Here is a 24,275-nt window from a genome sequence, read left to right on the forward strand (position 1 = left end):
AATTGTTTCAGAAATTTCCTAAAACAAATTATTAACTCAGAGATACACTTATTTATTACAGATTTAAAGTGCTTATTATGTATTCACTCAGTAACATGAAGTGGTGTAGATGGAAGAATGGAAAAAAGATGGTGGAGGAAGATAGCAGAGCAAGTAAGGATGTACTATATGGTATGGTGAAAGGTATGAAGAGAGGTTTCACTTATTTCTGGCACTGATGACTTGATAAAACTACTTATATATGTATAAAATAATGATAAGTGTAAGAAACATTTGTGATACAGTGGAAATACAGAAGCAGCTGCTTCAGTATTTCCACTGTATTACAAATGTTTCTTACACTTACCATTATTTTATACATATATAAGTAGTTTTATCAAATCAGTGGTGCCAGAAATAAGTGTTACACTTTGTCCCATATTTTAGAATATAGCACTATATTTTGGTATAATCTTAATCTAATACCTTTTTGGCTATACTGAGTTATGTTAGCTATTGTTTCAGTACCAAGTATATCTTATTTATTTGTACCTGTAGCTTACACAGTTTAGGCCATGGTAACTATTTTGGCTTGTGAGTGATAATGGTACTGTATATATTTCAGTTACAGTGTTGAAGGTCTTCCAAAGTATATTGATCAGGCAGAACATTATTGATAGCTTTCTGTTATGAAAATGAGGTAGCCTACATGTCATTCAAGCTATATGACAAAGCACAAAATTTATAAACCAAGTGGCAGTGACTCAGAGAAATCATTTGGCTTACATCACATGGAAACATAGGGGAATAAGTGAATTTCACAAAGTGAGAGTGTGATAGTTTGGTAGATGCATACAACTACAGAAACAATGAAGATTATGTGATTTGCAAATGGTTCTGGTACTATAATTAGTATCAAATGTAAACCTCTAGAACATGAAGAGTATTGGACTTCAGTGCTTCATCTAAGGAAGTAGACATTGAAGCCTTGTCCACTCTATAAAGAAAAATACATTGTAATCCATAGCACAAATGATAATGCCATGTAATGCTCATGAAAATGTAAGTATTTTGGAGCGTGTGATTCATCATACTCTGATGTAAATGGTCACTTCAGCAGATACTCCTTACCTGTGTGCTCATAGGGTTAAAAGAAGACACCACAGTAACTCAAGAGTCAGGCTGCTATATTTGCTACCGATAGGTACGAACAACATGTAAGTATTATGTAGGTGCTCTGGGAACTCAAATGGAAATCCCTGGAAAGGAGGTAATGTTCTTTTCAAGGAACACTACTGAGAAAATTTAGAGAACCGGCATTTGAAGGTGACTGCAGAATGATTCTGCTGCTGACACCATACATTTTGCATAATAACCATGAAGATAAAATATTAAAAATCAGGACACATACAGAGGCATGCACAGAGTTGGTTTTCCCTTGCTCTGTCTGTGAGTGGAAAAGGAAAGGAAATGACTAGTAGTGGTACAGGGTACCCAGTCTTTGATTATTATCCTTCTGGTCTAATTGCCTACTGGACTCACAGAATGAGATGATGCCATCAGACCAGGGACAGACAACTTGTGAACCAGTTTACCATGCCCTAAAATTCACAATTTGAGACACTACATGCTGGTTTCAGACAGTGTTTCAACCTGTTGTCTGCACAGCGGCATGGCCTCTGTCCTTTTGTAATGCCAACCTGCTTCTAGTAATATATGCATAGTGTGAGCTATAATATCTCTTCTCTGTAACACAGATACAGGTCTTTCTTTTCTTTGTGTTGTAAATATAAGATATCTCATGGGAAAACAATAATTTTTCTTATTGCAATATGCCTATTTCCTATATGAACTGTATTTTACCAAAATACTCATAAAGTTACATCATTGAACCATCCCGTCCTTTCTAAACTGTGTCATTATGATTCAATGGGCACTTCATTGAAGCAAGAGTACTTGCCTCTGTTTTCTTTCCTGATGAATAAATTTTACCCTAAGATGACCTGTGTTCAACATTATTACGTACATCCAGAAGGAGAAATCGTATGCCTTAAACCCAATTCCAATCTATATAGAGGTATATAGAAGTAACTAAAATTCCTTTCCTGTGAACTGAGGGGTGGAAAGTGCAGGTTCTACTGCTAGATGCCTCTAAAAATTGTTTTGAACCATTTCAGCAACTGTCATCCATGTGAACCAACAGAATAACAGATTTGTCATCTACCCTATCATGTAACGTCTTCATACATATGGAAAATGGTGTCACTGAGGCACTAAATGTAAACATAGGTATTCCAGATCACAATGCACTTGTCACATGCGTAAATTCTTCTGTAACCAATGTAATGAAACGTAAGTGGGAATACAATAGGCACTTGTGCACAGATAAATTAAAGACTTTTATTCAGATGTTAGCAAAGAAAACCTGGGAAAATGTATTTCCATAAACAAAAATCAATGAATTTTTCAACCCTTTCTCTAGTACTTTCATGTTCCTATTTGAGATGTGTTTTCCAAAAATCTTACAAAAATCAATGTCAGCCTTGGAACAACAGCCAGTGGATATCCCCGGCAATCAGAGTATCTAGTCAAACTCTAAAATGTCCCAGTCAAATCAAAAAGGACAAAGAAGATAAACACTTCACAGACTATGTTAAGACATACAAGAACATCTATAGAACAATATGGAATGTACTTAAAAAATAAATAAACAAAAATTTTAAAACTCAGCATGACGTTGTTTTAAAAGATGATCATGGAGTGTTACTCAGAAATCTTACTCTAGCAAATTTCGTAAATAATTACTTCATAAATACTCCAGTCAGCCTGAGTATAAATTGCCTTAGGTATAGTGGAACCTCTATTCCAAGAGAACCAAGTGTCAATTCAAAGTGTCTATGCCACATAAATAAATCAGAAGTTCTAAGAATAATAAAAACAATGAGGAATAAAATATCTTCAGGAAATGACAGAGTACTGACTTCAGTCATAATGAAATGTGCTAGTGTCACATTAGAACTATTGTCACATGTCATAAATATATCATTATCAAAAGGAGTGTTCCATAAAGAACAAAAATTTCAAAAATAACATCACTATATAAAAAGGGCAATATATGGGGGTGGTTTGAAAAGTTCTTTGAATGGAATAGAAAAAAGTAATTACATCACTGAAACATTTTTTATTTTTAATGTAGTCTCCTTGTACATTAATGCACCTGGTCCAATGATGTTCTAGTGCCTTGATTCCTTCTCGAAAATGAGTTTCCTCTAGGCCTGCAAAATAGTTGTCAACTCGGCTATCAATTCTTTGTTTGAAGTGAATCTTCGTCCACCAAGAAAAACTTTCAGTTTTGGGAAGAGATGGAAGTCTGACAGAGCCATATCAGGCGAATAAGGTGGGTGTGGCAACAACTCATGCCTTAGTTCGTGTAATTTTGCCATGGCGATGGCGGGTGCATGTTGTCTTGATGGAAGATTACTTTCTTCCCTTGCTAAACCTGGTCTTTTTTTACGTATCTTTTGTTGCAATTTGTCCAGGAGGTAAGCATACTATTCTCCAGTAATTGTTTGTCCAGTGGGGAGATAATCTACGAACAAAATCCCCTTCACATTCCAGAACACTGATGCCATGACCTTTCCCGCTGAAGGAATTGTCTTTGCTTTCTTTGGTGGTGGATAATCAGCATGTTTCCACTGCTTTTACTGTTGTTTTTTCTCTGGGTTATAGTTGTGCACACAAGTTTCATCTGTGGCCACATACTGGTGCAAAACATTTTGTTCATTTCTTCTAAAACGGGCCAAACATTGTCCCGATATGTCCATTCTCATGCGTTTTTATCCAGTGTCAAGAGCCGTGGCACCCTTCTTGCAGATAATTTTTTCATTTCTAATTCTTTAGTTAAAATATGATACACCCTTTCAGATGACATCTGTCAAGTGTGAGCAATATCATGCACTTTCAATTGGTGATCCTCCATGACCATTTTGTGCACTTTTTCAATGATTTCTGGAGTAATGACACATCTTGGGCAACCACTGCTTGGATCAATATCTAAGCTATCATGACCAAATTTTAATTCATTTGTCCACTTGGTAACAGCTGAATATGAAGGAGCAGAGTCCCTCAGTGTATTCTGGAAATCAGCATGAATCTCCTTTGCTTTCATACCTTTCTTTACAAAATACTTAATCACTGCTCAAATCTCGATTTTTTTCCATCTTCACAGATCACTGCATGGGAACAACAACAGAGCCACATCACTGCCACAGCTCTCTTTCAAGAGAACTGACATGGCACATTTCTACAGGCAACAGTTGTGCTAGTGCTGACCTCTCATGTTGATTCTGAAAACTTTTCAAACCACCCTCATATACACTTACAGATCTGATTTTCAGAGTGTACCAGGTGGAGTATCACAGGGATGTATTCTCTGACCTCCCTTATTTCTAATTTATGTAAAAGGCACTGAGATTCCAATCAATGGTACTCATATAACACTGTTTTCTGATGATACAAATGTTGTAACTGATTTAAACCAGATCTTGCCAACAAATGCAACTAGAGTTTTGAAATATTTAAAAAACTGCTTTTAAATTAACAAGCTAATCTTTAATATTTAATAAACTAATTATACTCTTTACAGGAAAACAGTAACAAAATGACCTAGACTTCAGAATGAAAAATAAAAAAATTAGGAGAGTAGCTGTCACAAAATTTGTAGTTGTTGATATAGATGAAAATTTACACTGGAAAGCCCACATCCACTATCTCATTAACAAGTTAAGTTCTACTTGCTTTTCACTATGTGTTATTAGTAATGTGTCTAGTAAACAGTGTAGCAGAATTGTCTACTTTGCTTACATTCACATGCGTTACCTATGTGCTCACTGCCTGGGATCATTATAAGACAAATATAAAAACCACCTTCACACTACAAGAAAAAGCTCTTAGAATTATTACCAGCTTTTCAAAGCTAACACTCTCCAAGCAGTTATTTCAACAGTCACATATTCTACCTATACCATGCCTCTACATACAAAAAAGTGTAATTAATATAAAAAGGTCCATTGACAATTTGAAAACCAACTCAGATCTGCATTCATATAATACAAGAAAGTGCAATGACACCCATGTAAATGGAATAAACAAGACTGTAGTACAGAGACAAACAAACATTCAAGGTACTAAATTGTACAACAAACTTCCAGCAGAGATAAAAGAAATAAAAAATTGTCTTCACTTAAGGGAGCAATATTCAAATTTTTAATGACAAACTACTATTACAGTTTTTCTTCTTTAAGGCCAGCACTATAATATAGGTCTGATAACAATATGATTATTGAAGTAGATGCACCAAATAGCTGCTTATAATAAGTACCGTAACCTTTATTTACAACAGACTTTTCAGCTTTATTTCCATTTTCAGGTACATCTAGATTGATGTGACATCCATATTATGTCCTTAGTGGACTGTTTTATAACTGTCACTGCTTTAATGAGATGGCAAATGACATCAAGGTGTTGAAAATAAAATGTTAATTATGACGTGACACCAATTCGACAGTTCAACTCTTACGACGCTGTATTTTTACCCCCATTACACTGCTATTACAGTGTAAATGAATACCTGTAATAACCTAGTGACAAATAATCATATTCATGTACTACATGCCATAGTCAGTGTTTGTTATAAACTGAATTAGCAATTTGAACAGAATTGTTATGACTATTATGTGTTTTTATGTGAATGTCAACTAAGTATTCCAGGTAAAATATTGTTTCCATTTTCATAATTAATCAATGTTGCATGTGCAGTTTTAAACATGAGATTGTATAGGTTACTGTGCACCCTTGTATTTGTAAGACACTGTATATTCTTATGTGTGTGTGTGTGTGTTGTTTTTGTGGTGCCTGCCCACAAAATTAAGCCATAACTTAATGTCAAATGGATTAGTACATCACATTCATAATGATTGTGTCTTTTAGCTAGCTGAGTTCGTGCAGCTCATATAGGTTCGAGTTTTGAGTTTTCCATTTATATATTCTATGTGCCATCTCAGTTTACATTTCATCATTTATTATTGCAAGGAATTTTGTGCATTTAGAGTTCTCTGCTATGCACCCACACAGGCAAAAGTTGATATTTTCATTGTTTTGATTTTTTAGGTTGACATTTAGACTAAGTGTTTTAGTAATTTTGTTATGGAGATTGATTCAGTAAATCTTTAGATAACAAAATTTACTTCTAGGCTGGCTTCTTTTTCATGGTTTTCAGTGTGTTTATCCTTGAATAGCAAAAGATTTAGCAGAGAACCTGAGGAATTCTGGTCCTATGTAAAATCACTAAGTGGGTCTAAGGTTTTCATCCAGTCACTTGTTGACCAGTCTGGTGTGGAAGTTGAAGATAGTAAAACAAAAACTGAAGTTTTAAATTTCACGTTCAAGAAATTGTTCATACAGGAGAATTGTACAAATGTATCATCATTTGACTATTGAACAGACACTCGTATGGACAACATAGTAATAAACATCCCTGGCATAGAGAAACAACTGAAAGAGTTGGAAATAATTAAGACACCAGTTCCGGTTGGAATCCCAGTTCAGTTTTTCAGAGAGTACTCTGTGGCATTGGCCCCTTACTTAGCTTGCATTTATTGTGAATCCCTCACCCAGTGCAAAGTTCCAAGTGACTGGGAAAAAGCACAACTGACTTCTATATATAAGAAGGGCAAAAGAATAGACCCACAAAATTACAGAAATATCCCGTACATCAGTTTGTTGCAGAATCCATGAGCTTATGTCAGATCAAATATAATAAGCTATCTTGACACTGAGAAGCTCATGTCCACAGACCAGCATGGTTTTAGAAAGCACTGCTCATGCAAAACTCAGATTGCCCTTTTGTCACATGATATGCTGTGAACTAAAGATGAAGGACAACAGGCAGGTTCCATATTTCCAGGTTTCTGGAAAGCAGGGTGCCCCATTGCAGGCTGTTGAAGAAGGTACAAGCATATGGAATAGGTTTACAGATATGTGAGTGGCTCAAAGAGTTCTTGAGTTATAGAACCCAGTATGTAGTTCTTGACTGTGAATGTTCATCAGAGATAAGGGTACTGTCAGGAGTGCCCCAGTGAAATGTGATAGGATTGCTGTTATTCTTTATATACATAAATGATGTGGCAGACAGGGTGATCACCAATCTGCAGTTGTTTGCTGATGATGCTATGTTGTACGGTAAGGTGTCATGTGATCAATCGCTGCTAGCTCTAAATGTAGACAAATGTAAGTTAATGTGGATGAGTAGGAAAAACAAAGCCATAATGTTTGGATACAGCCTTAGTAGTGTCCTGCTTGAAAGTCACATCATGTAAATATCTGGGAGTAATATTGCAAAGCAATATGTAATGGAATGAACACATGAGGATTGTACTAGGAAAGTTGAATAGTTGACTTCAGTTTTTCGGGAGACTTCTAGGAAAATGTGGTTCATCTGTAAAGGAGACCGCATTTAGGGCACTGGTGTAACCTATTCTTAAGTGCTGCTCAAGTGTTTGGGATCCATATCAGGTCAGATTAAAGAAATACATTGAATCAGTTCAGATACAGGCTGCTAGATATTTGTCACTGTTAAGTTTAAACAACACACAAGAGTTATGAAGATGCTTTGGGAACTCAAATGAGAATCCCTGGAGGGAAGGAAATATTCTTTTTGGGGAATACTATTGAAAATTTTCTCTATATTGACACCTGTGTGTCAAGCATTGTAGAAATCAATCTCCTGCATTCCCTCTTGTACCAAAAATCCTAATATTTATATTAAAGTTTTATGATTAAATTAAAATGTGTTTGTTAGATCCATAGATATTCCTAAACATTTATTTGTAGAGTCTACATAGGTCATGACATTATTGATAAGTTATATGATCATATCCATGGTGCATTTATCTTTCTGGAAATCAAATTTGTTCTTGTGGATAAACATCCTGTATGCCATGAGACCACCATGGTCCATAGCAGTGCCATACACCTGAGACTATGTGCTCACTGACAGCCACAGTAGGGCCTTTATGCCTGACACCATGGCTTAGCGTGGTGTGGTGGGGAAACATCCATCACTAAACATGTGGTAGTCAATGTGTTAATTCACATTTCATTGGAAATGCAATGAGTGTCTGTGCATAAACTCATTCAAATATTTTGAATTTGACTGGTAGATGAGCTATGGGCTTCTCTTCTTATGTATTGGTTACATCAGAGCTGACTTTAAGCAATTCGGAAGTGATTCCTTCCAGGAATGATGTGTTCATTAGTTGTATAAGAGGATTCTGGAGCTCCTGTGTGCAGTATTTCATTTCAATAGATGTTATTTCAACAGTTCACCATGATTTTGTTTTATGTTTCTCATTCTCTGTATTATTTCATTTTCTGTCTCTGGAAACAGTGTCACAATTTTTTCCTGGGAGCAGATAAATATTTTCTGTGTGTTATTGTCTTTAGAATTTGTTTTTTCTCTTAGTTTTTGGCCTACTGTGGCAAAATGATCATTGATGAGATTTATGATATTATTCTGTTCTTTTATGGTTTTTTTGCTGATTATAAACTGCATTTTGCTATGTTCATGTGATTTTGGTGCTTTACTATTTGTGTCTGTAATAGACCAGCACCTTTATTGTTAACACTACTTATGTGACATTTTACATCTACTTGTTTGAATTCTTGCAGTAGTTTGGCATGTACTTTTTTATACTTTCAGTAAAAATTTCAGTGATGTTGAAAACTTTAGTTTTATACATGCTGTGTAATGCATTTATCTTCTTCCTAGAGATCAAAATACATCTTTTATCATTTTTTTTGTTTTTATTGGTGATTTTGGTGTTATTTTTCTGTTTTCTGTTGCCTTAATAGAAATCTCATTTAGTACATTTGTTTCAGTTCTTATAGGGAATTAGTAACTTTTTAGCTCAACAGATATAAAAGATAATCAGAATGCTTAATTTTAAGTTATTTGTTCACTGTCATGTAATACATTTTACCAGTCAAAGTGCACATATGGCTGGGAGAGTGGTGTGCTGACAACATACCCTTCCATATCTGCATACAGTGATTCCTGTGGGCTGAAGATGACATGGCAGCCGGATGGTACCATTACACCTTCATGGCGTGTTCTGGTGGAGTTTAGTTTAGTTTAGCTAAAGAGCAGCCTCACTGTGAATGCTATTCTTGAACATAGGGTGAGTTGGTTTACGTTCATAAACAGCTGGAAATTGCCCGGACTACTGTCAAACAATTGGGAACCGCTGCAAGTCAGTGTGTTTGAGGTGTCGCAGCTAGAGCGCGATCACCAACTTGTCTATTAAAGCTTTCTTGTATGAATGTATGTGGGCTCCGGTGTAAGCAATCAGAATCTTATACAATCTGCAATGGGCAAGCTGTGTCCTGCAAATGTGCATCATGACCATATGGCGTGACTGCAGCATATTAAAGTAGCAGAGAGGCACTTACAGAGTAGTTCCATCCTCTGGAAATATAAAAATTAATAACTGATCTAGAAATAACCTGAGGAACTTCATATTACATTCATAACCTCCTGTTGTGCAAAGGAACAATCGTCAAAATCTGAAGTCAATAACTGTCATAATTTGTAAGTTACAAAAAAAAGGAAAAGCCAGTAAGAAATGTAATTATTCAACACTTAAAAAAACTATATATATATATATATATATATATATATATATATATATATATATATATATATATATATATATATATATATATATGTTAATAGTTCACCAACTGTGACTATTTGAAATGATATGATTATACCTTCAGTGTTTAGACTCAAATTTGGAAAGTTCTCATTTTAGAAAACCTTTCATAATTTTGCTGTAGTAATATATTTAAGAATTTCAAGTAGATATTTATGTTTTGTGTTAGGGTGACTGTGAAAGAGAGTGCTTGTGTGAGTGTATATGGGATATTTGCCAATATTAAATTTTCAGTTTGTAATTCTCTATAGGAACTTGCAAGTGTTCCAGCTTTGTATCATGGGAATGAATCCACCAATGGTTCCCCTACTAGTGGATGACGGATGTCCAAGCATGTTTGAAAATGTAAGAGACAGCCAGAATGTTCACGACTATATAGTTAAATTCCAGATGTAAAGTACAGCTTAAAGTTTATTTCATTTTATTTGTTTAACAAGAGAGTTTTGAGTTGCTTATTTTAATGACATCAATGAGCTGAGAGCTGTGGTTGATTCTTCCTAGATTTTGGCGTGAGTCATGGCCTGAAAATCAGTTCTGATTGGCCATAATTCTGTACAGCCAATAAGAAGTGAGATGGTTTGCCACCTAATGCATGAGATAGAGGTGCTTGTAGAGGCAGAGAGAGAAGAAGGAAGTGATGGACTAGCTTTCGAAGGAGTTGGTCATGCTGAAAGTGTCCAAATGCACTATGTGTAAAATGAAGTGATATCGTGAGTTTCACGTTTTGGTACAGTAATAAAGGTAGCTGGTGTTTACCATTAACTATTTGTAAAATTTTAAGAGTCAAGAGATATTTTGTTCTGGAGAAAATCGCATGTGTTAACTTTGAACCAAAAGCATGGCGGTAATAAGTAATTTACCTTTTACTGAGTATTTATGGCGAACAAAAACTTTATTTAATAACAACCACTGAATGCCAAGTTCTGGCTGTTTGAGTGTAACAATGGCTGTGAGCAGGATCTCTAGTGATTTGAACACATGTGGGCTGATTATCTTGCTTAATAGCAATGAAAAAAATCCTAATGAAAGTTTAAAAGGACCTTTGAACTTAGAAATTTGAACAGCAACCCATTTCCAATTTATTCTTTAGATTTCACAAGACTATTTTCAGCTTTTTGTACTTGTAGTGGCCTCTGACATGTAGTTATGAAATCTCAGTTTCTTCAACACTGCTTTTCTGAGATCTCTTAAGTAGCTGCAGTCAGGAGTAATGTGTGCAGACATGCAGCAGTATCAAGGTAGGTGGAGAATTTATGTTGCAGAACTGCCGTTGATGTGCAAAAGAGTGCGTTATGTTGCAGTTGGTGCTGGATCGGTTGGGAAACAACATTAGTAAAGTTAGCAGAGGTAGGCGATTTTCTAGAAAAGCAGTAGTGTTGGGATAATTGGACTGTGAAAAAGTGCTCGTGAATAAATAGGAACTGTGAAAGAACAAATATTATGAGTGAACTATCGCCACGTGGATCAAAAGAAAGTGATAGCCCATGAACTGTGATTGCATTTGCTGTGCTTTGTGGACGGATTTGCGGTTATATCTCGCCGACTGGAGTAGCGGATAGTGGCGACTTCATGCAGACCGCAATCTATGAGAGACGACGTGACACCAGCAACGAAAGCAGTTGACAGCGCTGACCAGAGTGGTGGCCCGTAAACTGGTACGACAGCCCAGTGCATGGTGGTCGGACCCGCAGTTACAGCTAGCTGTGTCAGAGACATCAGAAGCACAGAGTTAAGTAGCGTGCTCTTTAAAACTTTGTGTGTGAGTGCACAGAAATTGAATAAAATGGGTGAAAGTAAGCAGACAAGTGTAAAGGACGAGCTGAAGGTAGAGTTTGGGAAAAAAAGGGGAAGAAGTTAATGATTCCATCAGCTTTAGTTTCGATGTATCACAACCAAGTTTTAGTAGTAGTTTGTCAGATTCATTATATGGTAATTATGGATCGGAGGTGGAACAGAATGTATTGGACCCCAGTGTTTCAGACCTACCTGTTGTGGTTGATCAGGAAATTGTGTCAGTCAATGATGGGGCGAAAGATAGTGAAGAAGGAATGTTAATGAATCTATTGACAAAAAAGAATAGGTTAGATTCTAATATGACAAAAATGGGTATGTCATTAGGTGATGAGATGGAATCTAAAATAAGTAAAATGTGGTCTGTTATTGATACAAAAATGAGTGGGTTAGATTAAAAAATGAGTAATATGGGTGATGAAATAGAATCTAAACTGGATAAAAAATTTCAGATGTAAGAGAATTTTGGAAGCATGACATAGCAGTGCTTAACAATAATGTAAAAATTGAAATCAATCAGGTTAAACAGGAATATACACAATCTATTGTTGAAGTAAAAAGTGAATTAACAACACAGATCGAACAAGTTACTGACGACCGCCAACAGTTTAAAGTGCATGTTAAATCAGAGATAGTCAAGTCTCGTGAACATATTGAAGGGGTGGAAAACTATGGTGGAATACACTGAATTAGAATCTAAATTGAAAGAAAGTAAAAATAAGTGAGAAAAACTTGGGACACAGGTAATAAATAAAGTCACTGGCTTGGAAACCCATCTTAATCAATTCAGTAACAGTATGAATGAGCAACTCTGTGAGCATGACTGTGGAATAACAAAAGTAGAACAGTGTGTTACTAACAGTAGTGGTAGCATTATTTCTAGTGGAATAATAGAATCCACTGAGATTGCTTATGTCACACATCATCAGTTTCTCAAGTTTGATCCAAATAAAAGTGTTCATCCACATGAATTTTGGAATGACTTTGAGGATATAGTGCCTAAAGTGTGGAGTGATAAGCAGAAGATGAGGTTTATTACTTCTAACTTAATGGGGGAGGCAAGAATCTAGGGAAACTCGGCATCACATAAATATAATAAGTTACAGGAATTTAAGCAAGCTTTCTCTGAAGAGTACTGGGGAAAGCATAAACTAATGGATGTGCTAAATCAGTTTTGGTCTGGGGAAAATATGACCCCAAGAAAGAAGGGATAAAAAGATTCGTACAGAGGTGGGTAACTACTCTATCCTATCTTAGTACTAAGGTAGAAACTGAACAAATAGTTATGGGGGTAGAAAATAAGCTACCTTGGTAGTGGAAGAATTAGATTATATCTGCACCTAGAGATAATGTAGGTAAATTCGTGCAATATCTTGAATGTGTAGAATCTGTACTAAAAGAGGAGGACAGCGTGAGGAGAGAGTATCAAAATCCTGTTAGGCAGAATGAAAATCAAGCCAAGGTAAACATAAACAGAATGAGTGTACAGAGAGGAAGTGGATACCGAGGTCAATCACGAGGGAGAGGCTGGACATATGATAATCGGGTCAGTGACGGAGGTCAGTATGGCGACTGTAGACAGCTGCCAGGATATGACGCAACGAACTGGTGGAGGATGTCAGTTAGCGGTGACATACCTAGACATGAAAACTCCTAAGAGTCCATGAGAAGGCTGGCGCTCATGGACAACAGCATTACCAGTTGAACCCACTGGCAAAACCATTTGTAAGAATGGTACCAGTACAACCACCTAGTATTAATGTTGTCACTAAGAAAGAAGGGGAGAATAACTGGGAGCAGCAAGAGGCAAGAGAACTAACCAATGTAGAGTTAAGGGAGCACAGTAGTAGTAAAACCTGTAATAATAACACATTTGTAGCGGAGATAAGTACTAATAATAAGGTTTTGAATCAGGAGGTGGAGGTAAATCTGCACGGCGAAACAGAGGAGGAACTGTCTGAAGGGGTGCTTGATAGGTTATTTGAAGTAATTGAGAGTAGTAAAGAGGAGGAGGAAAAGGAAGAGGAGGAGGAAATATATAATGCTGATGACACCTGGTATAGGGTTGCAGAAACAGAGGTAAATACAGAAAGGGCAACACTAGAAAGATGTTTCAATTTAGCGATAGTGGACAGAGTGGTAGGAGCTGCCACTAGTAGTAATAATATTAAGCATGAGGAAGACCCAGTAAACATAAATATGATATCCTCACAGAACATAGGTTTTGACAGAAGGGAAACGGTGCAGATTTTACTAGACGAGGTAGAACCTGCAAATAAAAGAGAGTACGTAGGACAGCCTATAATAGAGATAAGTGTTTTTGATGAAAATGTAAAGTGTTTGATTGATACAGGATCAGATGTGTGTACTGTGTCCCAAAATTTTGTTAGTGAACTCCCAGAAAATAAGGAAGTAGTAAGGATGCCAGTAAGTGGCCTAAATACAATTGCAGCAATGGGAAAAACCATAACGGTGGTGAAGCAAGAAATATTTCTACCCATAGTGGTAAAGGAGGTAGCAATTAAGTAGAATTTCTTAGTAATTATGGGACTAAATGTTGATATGCTGGTGGGTGCCGATTTTCTTAGTAAACATGAAGGATGGGTAAATTTCAGGACCAATGATGTAATGATAAGAATTAATGGTAACTTTATCACTATACCATTCATGGGTAAGAGACCAAGTGAGGATGAAGAACTAAATGACTTGCCAATCCATATTTGTAGGACAACAAAACTAATGGAAGGCTATAATGAGTATGGTGGGAGTGAAGAAGTGGATCCGTTTGAACTGGGTAGTGTCAGAGCTTGGATAAATGATAAATTGCTAGAATTAAGTGACCTACATGAGGGACAAAGAAATGACCTAAGATAAATGTTGACTAAGCATATAGGAGTATTTTCTGATCAGCCAGGTCTAGTTAAAGATTACAAGTGTTTTTTGACAGTGAAAAAGGATGCACATTTTTTCAAAATACCGTTTGCAGTTCCTGAGGTGCACAAGGAAGCAGTACGTGACCTGATTCAGAATATGCTAGAGAGGGGGATCATTGAAAGAACAATAAGTGTTTATAGTACCAAAGAAGGATGGATCGATCAGATTAGTATTAGATGCTAGAGCCTTGAATAAGATAGTATTACCTGAAAACAAAGATGATGTCACTTACCAAACGAAAGCACTGGCAAGTCAATAGACACACAAACAAACACAAACATACACACAAAATTCTAGCTTTTGCAACCAACGGTTGCCTCGTCAGGAAAGAGGGAAGGAGAGGGAAAGACGAAAGGATGTGGGGTTTAAGGGAGACGGTAAGGAGTCATTCCAATCCTGGGAGCGGAAAGACTTACCTTAGGGGGGAAAAAGGACGGGTATACACTCGCACACACACACATATCCATCCACACATATACAGACACAAGCAGGATATGGATATGGATTAGGAGTTGAACTGTTTCAGATTGAGAAAGAAGGAGAAGAAGAAGTACACAAAATCATTGCTTTTGCAAGCAGGTCCCTTCAACAAGCAGAAAAGAACTACAGTATATCCGAATCAGAAGCTTTAGCTGTAATTTTTGGCTTACAAAAATTCGAGAAGTACGTTTTAGGATATGAGATTTTAATTTTCACTCACCATAGTGCACTCACCTACCTAGATACCTGTCAACTTAAGCATGGTACATTAAGGAGATGGTCCCTGTATCTACAATAGTTTAAGTATAAGATGATCTGTATTAAGGGTTCGGAGAACATTCTGGTGGACGCCTTATCAAGAAGAGTAAAAGACAATGGACAGGGGGTGAATTCCATCTGTAATAGCAAATGTAATGAAGTGTTGTTGGCACTTATGCAGTTGCAGGATGAAGGCTTGATCAAACGTATTTGTAAGAATCTGTGAAGGGAGCAAAACCAAGACGACCATATCAAACTAGTAAAAAGCAGAATAGGTCATCCTGATTTTCCAAAACTATCTGTATATTATAAGGTGCATAAAGATGTCTTATTTAGGCATAGGAAAAATACAGAGGAGAACTGGAAAATTTGTTTCCCGGAACAGCATGTAGATGCATTAATTGAATATACACGCTGTAAGTACGGACACTATGGGGCTCATAAGTGCATAGCTAAGTTGAGTGAAGTGGTGATATTTAACAACATGTGGAGAAGGGTTCAACAGCAGTTAGAGTCATGTGATTGGTGTCAGAAAGTCAGAGCCAACAATAAAATTATTCAAGGTCAGATGTATTCTGTAGAACCACAGAATCGATTGGATTTGGTAGCAGTGGATTTATTCGGCCCGCTACCAGTGTCATGAGGTGGCTGTGAGTATGTTTTTGTAATGGTAGATGGTTTTTCCAAGTATGTTAGATTTTACCCTATCAAGAAAGCTAATTCTAAGGTAATAGTAACCAAATTGGAAAAGAATTACTTTATAAATATAGGAGTGCCTAAAGCTATCTTAACTGACAATGGGCCACAATTTATTTCTAAGAGGTTTGAGGAGTACTTAAAACAATGTGGGGTAGAGCATATTAAGATCTCAGCATATTTTCCTCAAGGTAATATGTGTGAGAGGATCATGAAGGAACTAAACCGATTATGTAGGACTTACTGCCACAAGAAACACTCTGCATGGGCCAACTGCATAGAGTACCTTGAGGAGGTCATTAACCATCTTAAACATTTGCACCTGTAGAACTAATGTGTGGAATTAGGCCAAATAACATCTTGTTTGATCTTGTAGAATTCCCTAGTCATACTGATTTAGCTATGGAAGAAAAGAAGAAACTAGCACGTGCTACCATAAGGAAGAAGGCACTGGAAAGAAAGAGGAGACACAACGCTAGACCAAGCGAGGTGGCGCAGTGGTTAGCACACTGGACTCGCATTCGGGAGGACGACGGTTCAATCCCGTCTCTGGCCATCCTGATTTAGGTTTTCAGTGATTTCCCTAAATTGCTTCAGGCAAATGCCGGGGTGGATCCTTTGAAAGGATGCGGCCGATTTCCTTCCCTAACCCGAGCTTACGCTCCGTCTCTAATGACCTCGTTGTCGATGGGACATTAAACACTAATCTCCTCCTCCTCCTCCTTCACAATGCTAGAGCTAATCCTACTAGCTTCCAAATAGGTGATCTACTTTTAATAAAGACCAAGGAAAAATCAAAAAACCTTACCTCAGGAACCAAAAAGTTTACTGACCAGTATGTGGGTCCATTTAGCATAATAGATAAACCTCACCCTAATGCTTACCAATTTGAATTTGTTAAGTCTCATAAGCTGCTAGGCTTAAGAAATCTTAAGAAATATTATTGATCTAAAGACATATGTACAAAAAAGAGACGTAGCCAGGAGTAACTAACAACCTCAGAGGGCTTTGCGCTCTTTGCAAAGCTAAGTGTTTGACGAACACTAGGACTCAAACTAATGACAATGCTACTTAATTTTCATTTCATGTTGTCATTCTTCCTCTTCATCATTCATAACTTTTGACTGTTGTCTTTCCTTCTTCACTATAGTAATATTAAGTAAGAGAGCTAAGTGCTGTTGAAATATCAGAAGGTTGTTATTGTAAGAAGAAAGAAAAAATATTTACAGAACAGCAAGGCTGGCTGTAAGACAATGGTAATATTGTCCAGGAAGAGATGAATTATTTAAGTAAATTTAGACATGGAGGTACTGGGTACCCTCAGAAGGTGTTATATTTCATGTAAGGAAGCATTTACAAAGCAGCAAGGCTGACTGTAAGACAGTGGTAATGAATAAACAAATGAGTGAGCGGCAAGGTGTTGTCTGCTAATTGTAGTAAACAAAGAGATGTAATGTGGTTAAAAAAAAAGGGATCAAAGTTTAAAAACAGGTGGAAGTGCAAACAAGAGGCATAAGAAAGGACCTGAAGTAACCAAGAATAGATATGTATGTAATTAACCATCACTAATCTGAGTGAATGTGGTATGGATATGACTATGTAATAAATACCGAATGTGACAGGAGGAACCTGATGTTGTAGTTGTGAGACATTGAAGCTGAGCAGTAAAAGAGCTAGTTTGTGAAACCTGATGTGGATGTTATTGTAACAGAGCAGCAAAAGTCTGGCTTGAGAAATCCTAAGTGGACTTTAGTAAATAGTAAAATGTATGTGAATCTGACATGTTGAAGTGCCGCAGAAGTCGGCATAACTATTTTCAAGATTAGTGGTTTTAAGAAATGTTTTGTATATAAGTCTTGTCAGCTTTTGTTTTTCTTATATATAGAGAGTATAAATAAGTGTGTTTGAAAACCACACACTTGATTGGAAGATGGTTTCAATATTTGGTTATGATGATGACTCTTATGAGGGTTACGGTAGTTGGCAAGAACTAAACGTATGGAGAAGGTGTTGAAGCCACAGAGGTTGCAATGATTCACAGTGGATTCATTAATAATTTGTGTTTCTATGTGTATTATATTTAAGTAGGTATATATGTCAGGTTTACAGGACTACAGGAGAGGGCCTGGAGGAAATTTGTTTAATTAATAATATTGTGTTTTTTAAAAAAAAGTAATGTGTTATGCAGGATTGGAGAGCCACAAGCATTGGCTGGAATTTGATGTTTATTTGTGTAATGATTTTCCAAAGTAATTTGTATATAAAATTGTAACAGTAACTTGCTTGATTGATTGCAGTGAGATTTTGAAGAAAAGATTAATAGTCAATGTGCCACTTTGGTACTGCTTGATGGAAAGTTAGTTCACTTTTTGCTAAAAAGATTATCAGTAAATGTAAATATGGAAAAAAAATTTACGCTGTGACATGAGAAAGTAGATTTATTCAGAAAAAGTCATTGAAAGAAGGATTAAAAGAATTTTGAGATGTATATTCATGTTAGGTTAAGAAGTGGCAATTAAGGATGGGTCTGAAGCCAGCTGAATTTTTCAGGTGCGCTGACACGATATAGAGATAGCAGGAGACTCATACAGACCTCCAAAGCAGGACTGAGTTGGACAATGAGTGCTAACAAAGTGAAAGGTGTAAATGCTCATAGGTAGATGCTCCCCAGAGCGATGTTGTTGTTAGTGTGCACGTGACGTACAAAGAGTAAAATGTTGTTACCCAGATGCTCACCATAGCGATGTGTAAAGAAGAAAAAGCAATGTTATAAAATATGAAGAATGTAGGTGTTGTTTCTTTTTCAGCAATTTGTAAATTTTTGTGAAAATTGCATTTGTTTTTCTTTATATTGAATGATTATGTTTAGAATTAATTGATTGTAGGACATCAGCCCTAGATAATAATGAATGATGTATATCCATAAATAAGAATGTCATATACTAATACTTAGGAAAGTTTAATTGAATTCAAGGTTGAAAGTATCAGATTAGTTAGGGTAAAAGCTTATTAGAAAAATTTGTAAGAAACAAAAATATTTTAAGAGGTTAAAATTTTTTAGTTCCTCAGGAGGTATGAGGCATCGCAGCTAGGGTGCGATCGCCAATTTGTCTATTAAAGCTATCTTGTATGAATGTGTGTGGGCTCCATTGTAAGCAGTCAGTATCTTATACAATCTGCAATAGGCAAGCTGTGTCCTACAGACGTGCGTCATGACCATATGGCGTGACTACAGTGTATGAAAGTAGCTGAGAGGCGCTTACAGAGTAATTTCACTCTCTGGAACTATAAAAATTAATAACTGATCTATAAATAGCTTGAGGAACTTCATATTATATACATAACCTTCTGTTGTGTAAAGGAACAATCTGTCAAAATCTGAAGTCAATAACTGTCATAATTTAGAAGTTACAACAAAAAAAAAAAAAAAAAAAAAGGCCAGTGAAAAACGTAATTATCCGACACTTAAAAAACTAAATCAATTCATATATGTTAATAGTTCACCTATTTGAAAAGATATGGTAACACCTTCAGTGTTTAGATTCAAATTTTGAAAGTTCTCATTTTAGAAAACCTTTCATAATTTTGCTGTAGTAATAAATTTAAGAATTTCAAGTAGATATTTATGTTTTGTGTTAGGGTGAGTGTGAAAGAGAGTACTTGTGTGAGTGTGTGTGGGACATTCACTAATATTAAATTTTCAGTTTGTAATTCTCTATGGGAACTTGCAAGTGTTCCAGCTTTGTATCGTGGGAATGAATCCACCAGTGGTTCCCCTACTAGTGGATGACAGATGTCCAAGCATGTTTGAATATGTAAGAGACAGCCAGAATGTTCACGACTATATAGTTAAATTCCAGATGTAAAGTACAGCTTAAAGTTTATTTCATTTTATTTGTTTAACAAGAGAGTTTTGAGTTGCTTATTTTAATGTCGTCAATGAGCTGAGAGCCGTGGTTGGTTCTTGCTAGATTTTGGCGTGAGTCATGGCCTGAAAATCAGTTCTGATTGGCCATAATTCTGTACAGCCAATAAGAAATGAGATGGTTTGCCACCTAACGCATGAGATAGAGGTGCTTGTAGAGGCAGAGAGAGAAGAAGGAAGTGGTGGACCAGCTTTCGAAGGAGCCGATCATGCTGAAAGTGTCCGAGTGCATTATGTGTAAAATGAAGTGATATTGTGATTTCTGCATTTTGGTACAGTAATAAAGGTAGCTGGTGTTTACCATTAACTATTTGTGAAATTTTAAGAGTCAAGAGATATTCTGTTCTGGAGAAAACCACGTGTGTAAACTTTGAACCAAAAACGTGGCAGTACTAAGTAATTTTTTTTTTATACTGAGTATTTATGACTAGCAAAAACTTTATTTAAAGACAACCACTGAATGCCAAGTGCAAAAATAAATAGCAGTTTATTGACTGCGTTACTCTCATAAATGATTTCAGAATTGGATAGGAAATGTTCTGGCTGTTTTAGTGTGATGAGGACTGTGAACATGAACTTTAATGATTTGAACACAAGTGGGCTGATGACCTTGCTTAATAGCAATAAAAAAAATTCCTAATGCAAGTTTAAAAGGACCTTTGAACTTAGAAATTTGAACAGCAACCCATTTCCAATTTATTCTTTAGAATTCACAAGACTATTTTCAGCTTTTTGTACTTACAGCAGCCTCCGACAGTTTCTGCAACACTGCTTTTCTGTGATCTCTTAAGTAGCTGCAGTCAGGAGTTATGTGTGCAGATCTGCAGCAGTATCAAGGTAGATGGACAATTTATGTTGCAGAAATGTGTGAAAGAGTGTGTTATGTTGCATGTTGGAAGAGCTCCCAAGAGTCATGTACCTGTGGTACCAGTACCAAAGGTACCTCAAGTACTATTCTCTCCTGTGGATCCTGTCTCCTCTATAGAAAGTACGGGATCCATTAATACTTGTCCACTTGACTGTGAGTGGCATTTCAGTGGTAGATCTAGGCATCTATTACAGTGTGATTGGAGACCAGGGAGGACTCAGAGTATTATACCAATCCCCCTAACAAACAAGTTCATGGTGCTGTTTTTCACTGAAACTGAAACTGAGCCAGGTGGGATTCGTTTCACCTGTTTGGGGAAACGTGTTTTGTGCGGTGCCAAAAGGAGGCAAATGTAAAAGGGTAGGGGTCTATCAATCATCCGCAGTTCAGACATATGGCGAATTTAATGTACCCCTTAGGGAAATGGCAGCAAGGGATAGATACACTCAGTGTGTATGCCTGGGGGCCTCATTTAACATGTTGAAGAGGCCGTTCTGGTAGCCACTGAGGGAACAGAATGCAAGCAACTGCAGACTGTGGTGCACATTGGAACAAATGGTGCCTGTCATCAGGGCTACATAGTCATAATTGGATCATTCCAACAACTGCCAGAGAAGGTTGAGAAGTCCAGCCTCGCACATGGTGTTTCAACAATTTGCAGCATTGTCCCCAGTACTGATCGTGGCTCCTTGGTTCTGAACTGAGAGGAAGGACTGAACCAGAGACTTCAAAAGTTCTATGACAAGAAAGGCTGTGACTTCTTGGACTTGTGCCATAGGGTTGAAAACTGTAGGGTGCTCCATAATGGGTCAGGTGTGCACTACACATCAGATGCTGCAACCCAGATAGCTGACTGTGTGTGGGGTGCACACAAGGTGTTTTAGATTAGGCGTCTCTCCATCTAATCAAGATAATGATAACTGTAGCAAACCCAGAAGTATTGGTGTAATATCAAAAGAAATACCTCCCAGATGTGAAAGTATTAAAATCCTAATGGTTAACTGGTAAAGCATTCACAACAAAGTGCCAAAGTTTGAAGTGTTCCCGAAGAGCAGTGAAGCTCTCATAATACTAGGCACAGAAAGCTGGTTGAAACCTGAAATTGATAGCAGTGAAATTTTTGGGGAAAATTTAAGTGTATATTGAAAGGATAGGCTAATGGGGAATGGAGGCAGTGTACTTGTGACAGTAGACATGAAACTCAAATCCATTGAAATAGAAGTGGAAGCTGCATGTGAGACTGTTTGGGTATGACTTGGTATCAGGGGTGGTCATAAAACTGTAACTGGATCCTTCTGTTGCCCACCAGACTCATCTCCTTATGTAATCAAAACCATGAGAGAAAACCTCAGTTTGTTGTATGTAAGTTCCCTAATCATACTGTAATCACTGATGAAGACATTAACCATACAACAATCAACTGGGAAAATAACAGTTTTGTTAGTGGTGGGTGTGATAAGCCATCCTGTGAAACATTACTAAATGTTTTCTCTGAAAACTACCTAGAGTAGATAGTTCAGAACCCCATTTATGATGGAAATATATTTGACCTAATGGCAACAAACAGACCTGACCTCTTTGAGGATGTTCACATTGAAACTGGTATCAGTGATCATGACAATATTGTAGCAACAATGATTACCAAAGTACAACAGGCAACTGAAGCTAACAGAAAGCTATACATATGTTCAAGAAACTAAATAAAATGTAGGTATTGTCTTATCTCAATGAGGAATTTGAAAGTTTCAGTACAGGGCAGGAGCATGTAGAGGAACTATGACTGAAGTTTAAAAGAATAGTTGAGCATGCACCAGATAGATATGTACCCTGAAAAACAGTTCACAATGGGAGGATACCTCCATTGTATACAGTCACTGCAAAGAAACTTCTAAAGAATAGACACTGCTGGATAACAGGTGTAAAACAAAGCATAGGACTACAGAGAGAGAGATGCTGAATGAAAAACATTTGGCAAAATGTGTGAAGCCTTCAATAACTACCATAGCAGAATATTGTCAAATTATCTTTCACAAAATCCAAAGAAATTTGGATTGTATGTAAAGGCTGTTAGTGGCACCAAAGTTAGTGTTCAGTCCCAAGTGAAAGGAACAGGACCTGAAATTGAGGGTAGCGAAGCAAAAGCTGAAATGCTTAACTCTGTTTCCAAATTTTCCTTTACAGAGGACAACCCAGGAGTACTGACCCAAATTCTCGTGCCACTCAAAAGATAAGTGAGATCAGTGTCAGTGGTGCTGAGAAACAGCTGAACTCATTAAAACTGAACAAAGATCCAGGGCCCGATGGAATCCCTGTCAGACTCTATTTTGAATTTGCAGCTAAGTTAGCCCACCTTCCAGCTATACTCTATCATAGATACCCCTAACAAAAAACTGTGCCCAGTAGTTGGAAGAAAGCATAGGTAACATCTACAAGAAGGGTAGTAGAAGTGATCCATAAAACTACCATTCAGTATCTTTGACATTGATTTGTTGTAGAATCTTAGAACATTTTCTAAACTTAGGCATAGTGAAGTATCTTGAACAGAATGACCTCCTCCATGCCAAACAGCATGGATTCTGAAAACACTGATTGTGTGAAATCCAACTAGCACTTTTGTCACATGACGTACTGAAAGCTTTGGATGAAATCAGTAAGATAGATGAAGTATTTCTTGATTACCAAAATGCATTTGACTCAGTACCACACCAATGCTTATTTTCAAAATTTCAATCATATGGGGTATCAAGTGAAATTTATGACTGGTTTGAGGTCTTTTTGGTATGGAAGACACAGCATATTATATTGGATGGGGAGTCATCATCAGATGTAGAAGTAACTTTGGGTGGGGCCAGAGAAGTGTTAGGACCCTTGCTGTTCATGTTGCATATTAATGACCTTGCAGATAATATTAATAGTAACCTCAGGTTTTTTTCCAGATGATGCAGTTATCTGTAATGAAGTACAGTCTGAAAGAAACTGCATAAATATTTAGTGCAATCTTGGTAAGATTTCAAAGTGGGGCAAAGATTGGCAACTTGCTTTAAATGTTCAGAAATCTAAAATCATGCACTTCACATAATGAAAAAGCATAGTATCCCATGACTATAATATCAATGAGTCACATTTGGAATCAACAAACTCCTACAAATACCTGGGTGTAACACTTTGTAAAGATATGGAATGGAATGACGACATAGTCTCAGTTGTGGGTAAAGCAGGAGGCAGACTTCAGTTTATTGGCAGAATACTGGGGAAGTGCAATCAGTCTACAATGGAGATTGCTTAGAAACCACTCACGCAACCCATGCTAGAATACTGCTCAAGTGCAAAAAAAAAAAAAAAAAAAAAAAAAAAAATTAATTATTTTGTGTAAAGAAAACTTACATTAAAGTGACACATTCCACATCATAATGAAATGCTGTATTCATGATCTATGGAACAAGTATTAATGTATGTATGTATGTGGGACCCATACCAAATAGGATTAACAGGGGATATGGGACATATAGAGAGAATGGCAGCATGAATGGCTACAGGTTTGTTTGACCTGTGGGAGAGTGTTACAGTGATGCTG

Source organism: Schistocerca nitens, chromosome 3, assembly GCF_023898315.1.
Source record: "Schistocerca nitens isolate TAMUIC-IGC-003100 chromosome 3, iqSchNite1.1, whole genome shotgun sequence".
NCBI classification, from domain to species: Eukaryota; Metazoa; Arthropoda; class Insecta; order Orthoptera; family Acrididae; genus Schistocerca; species Schistocerca nitens.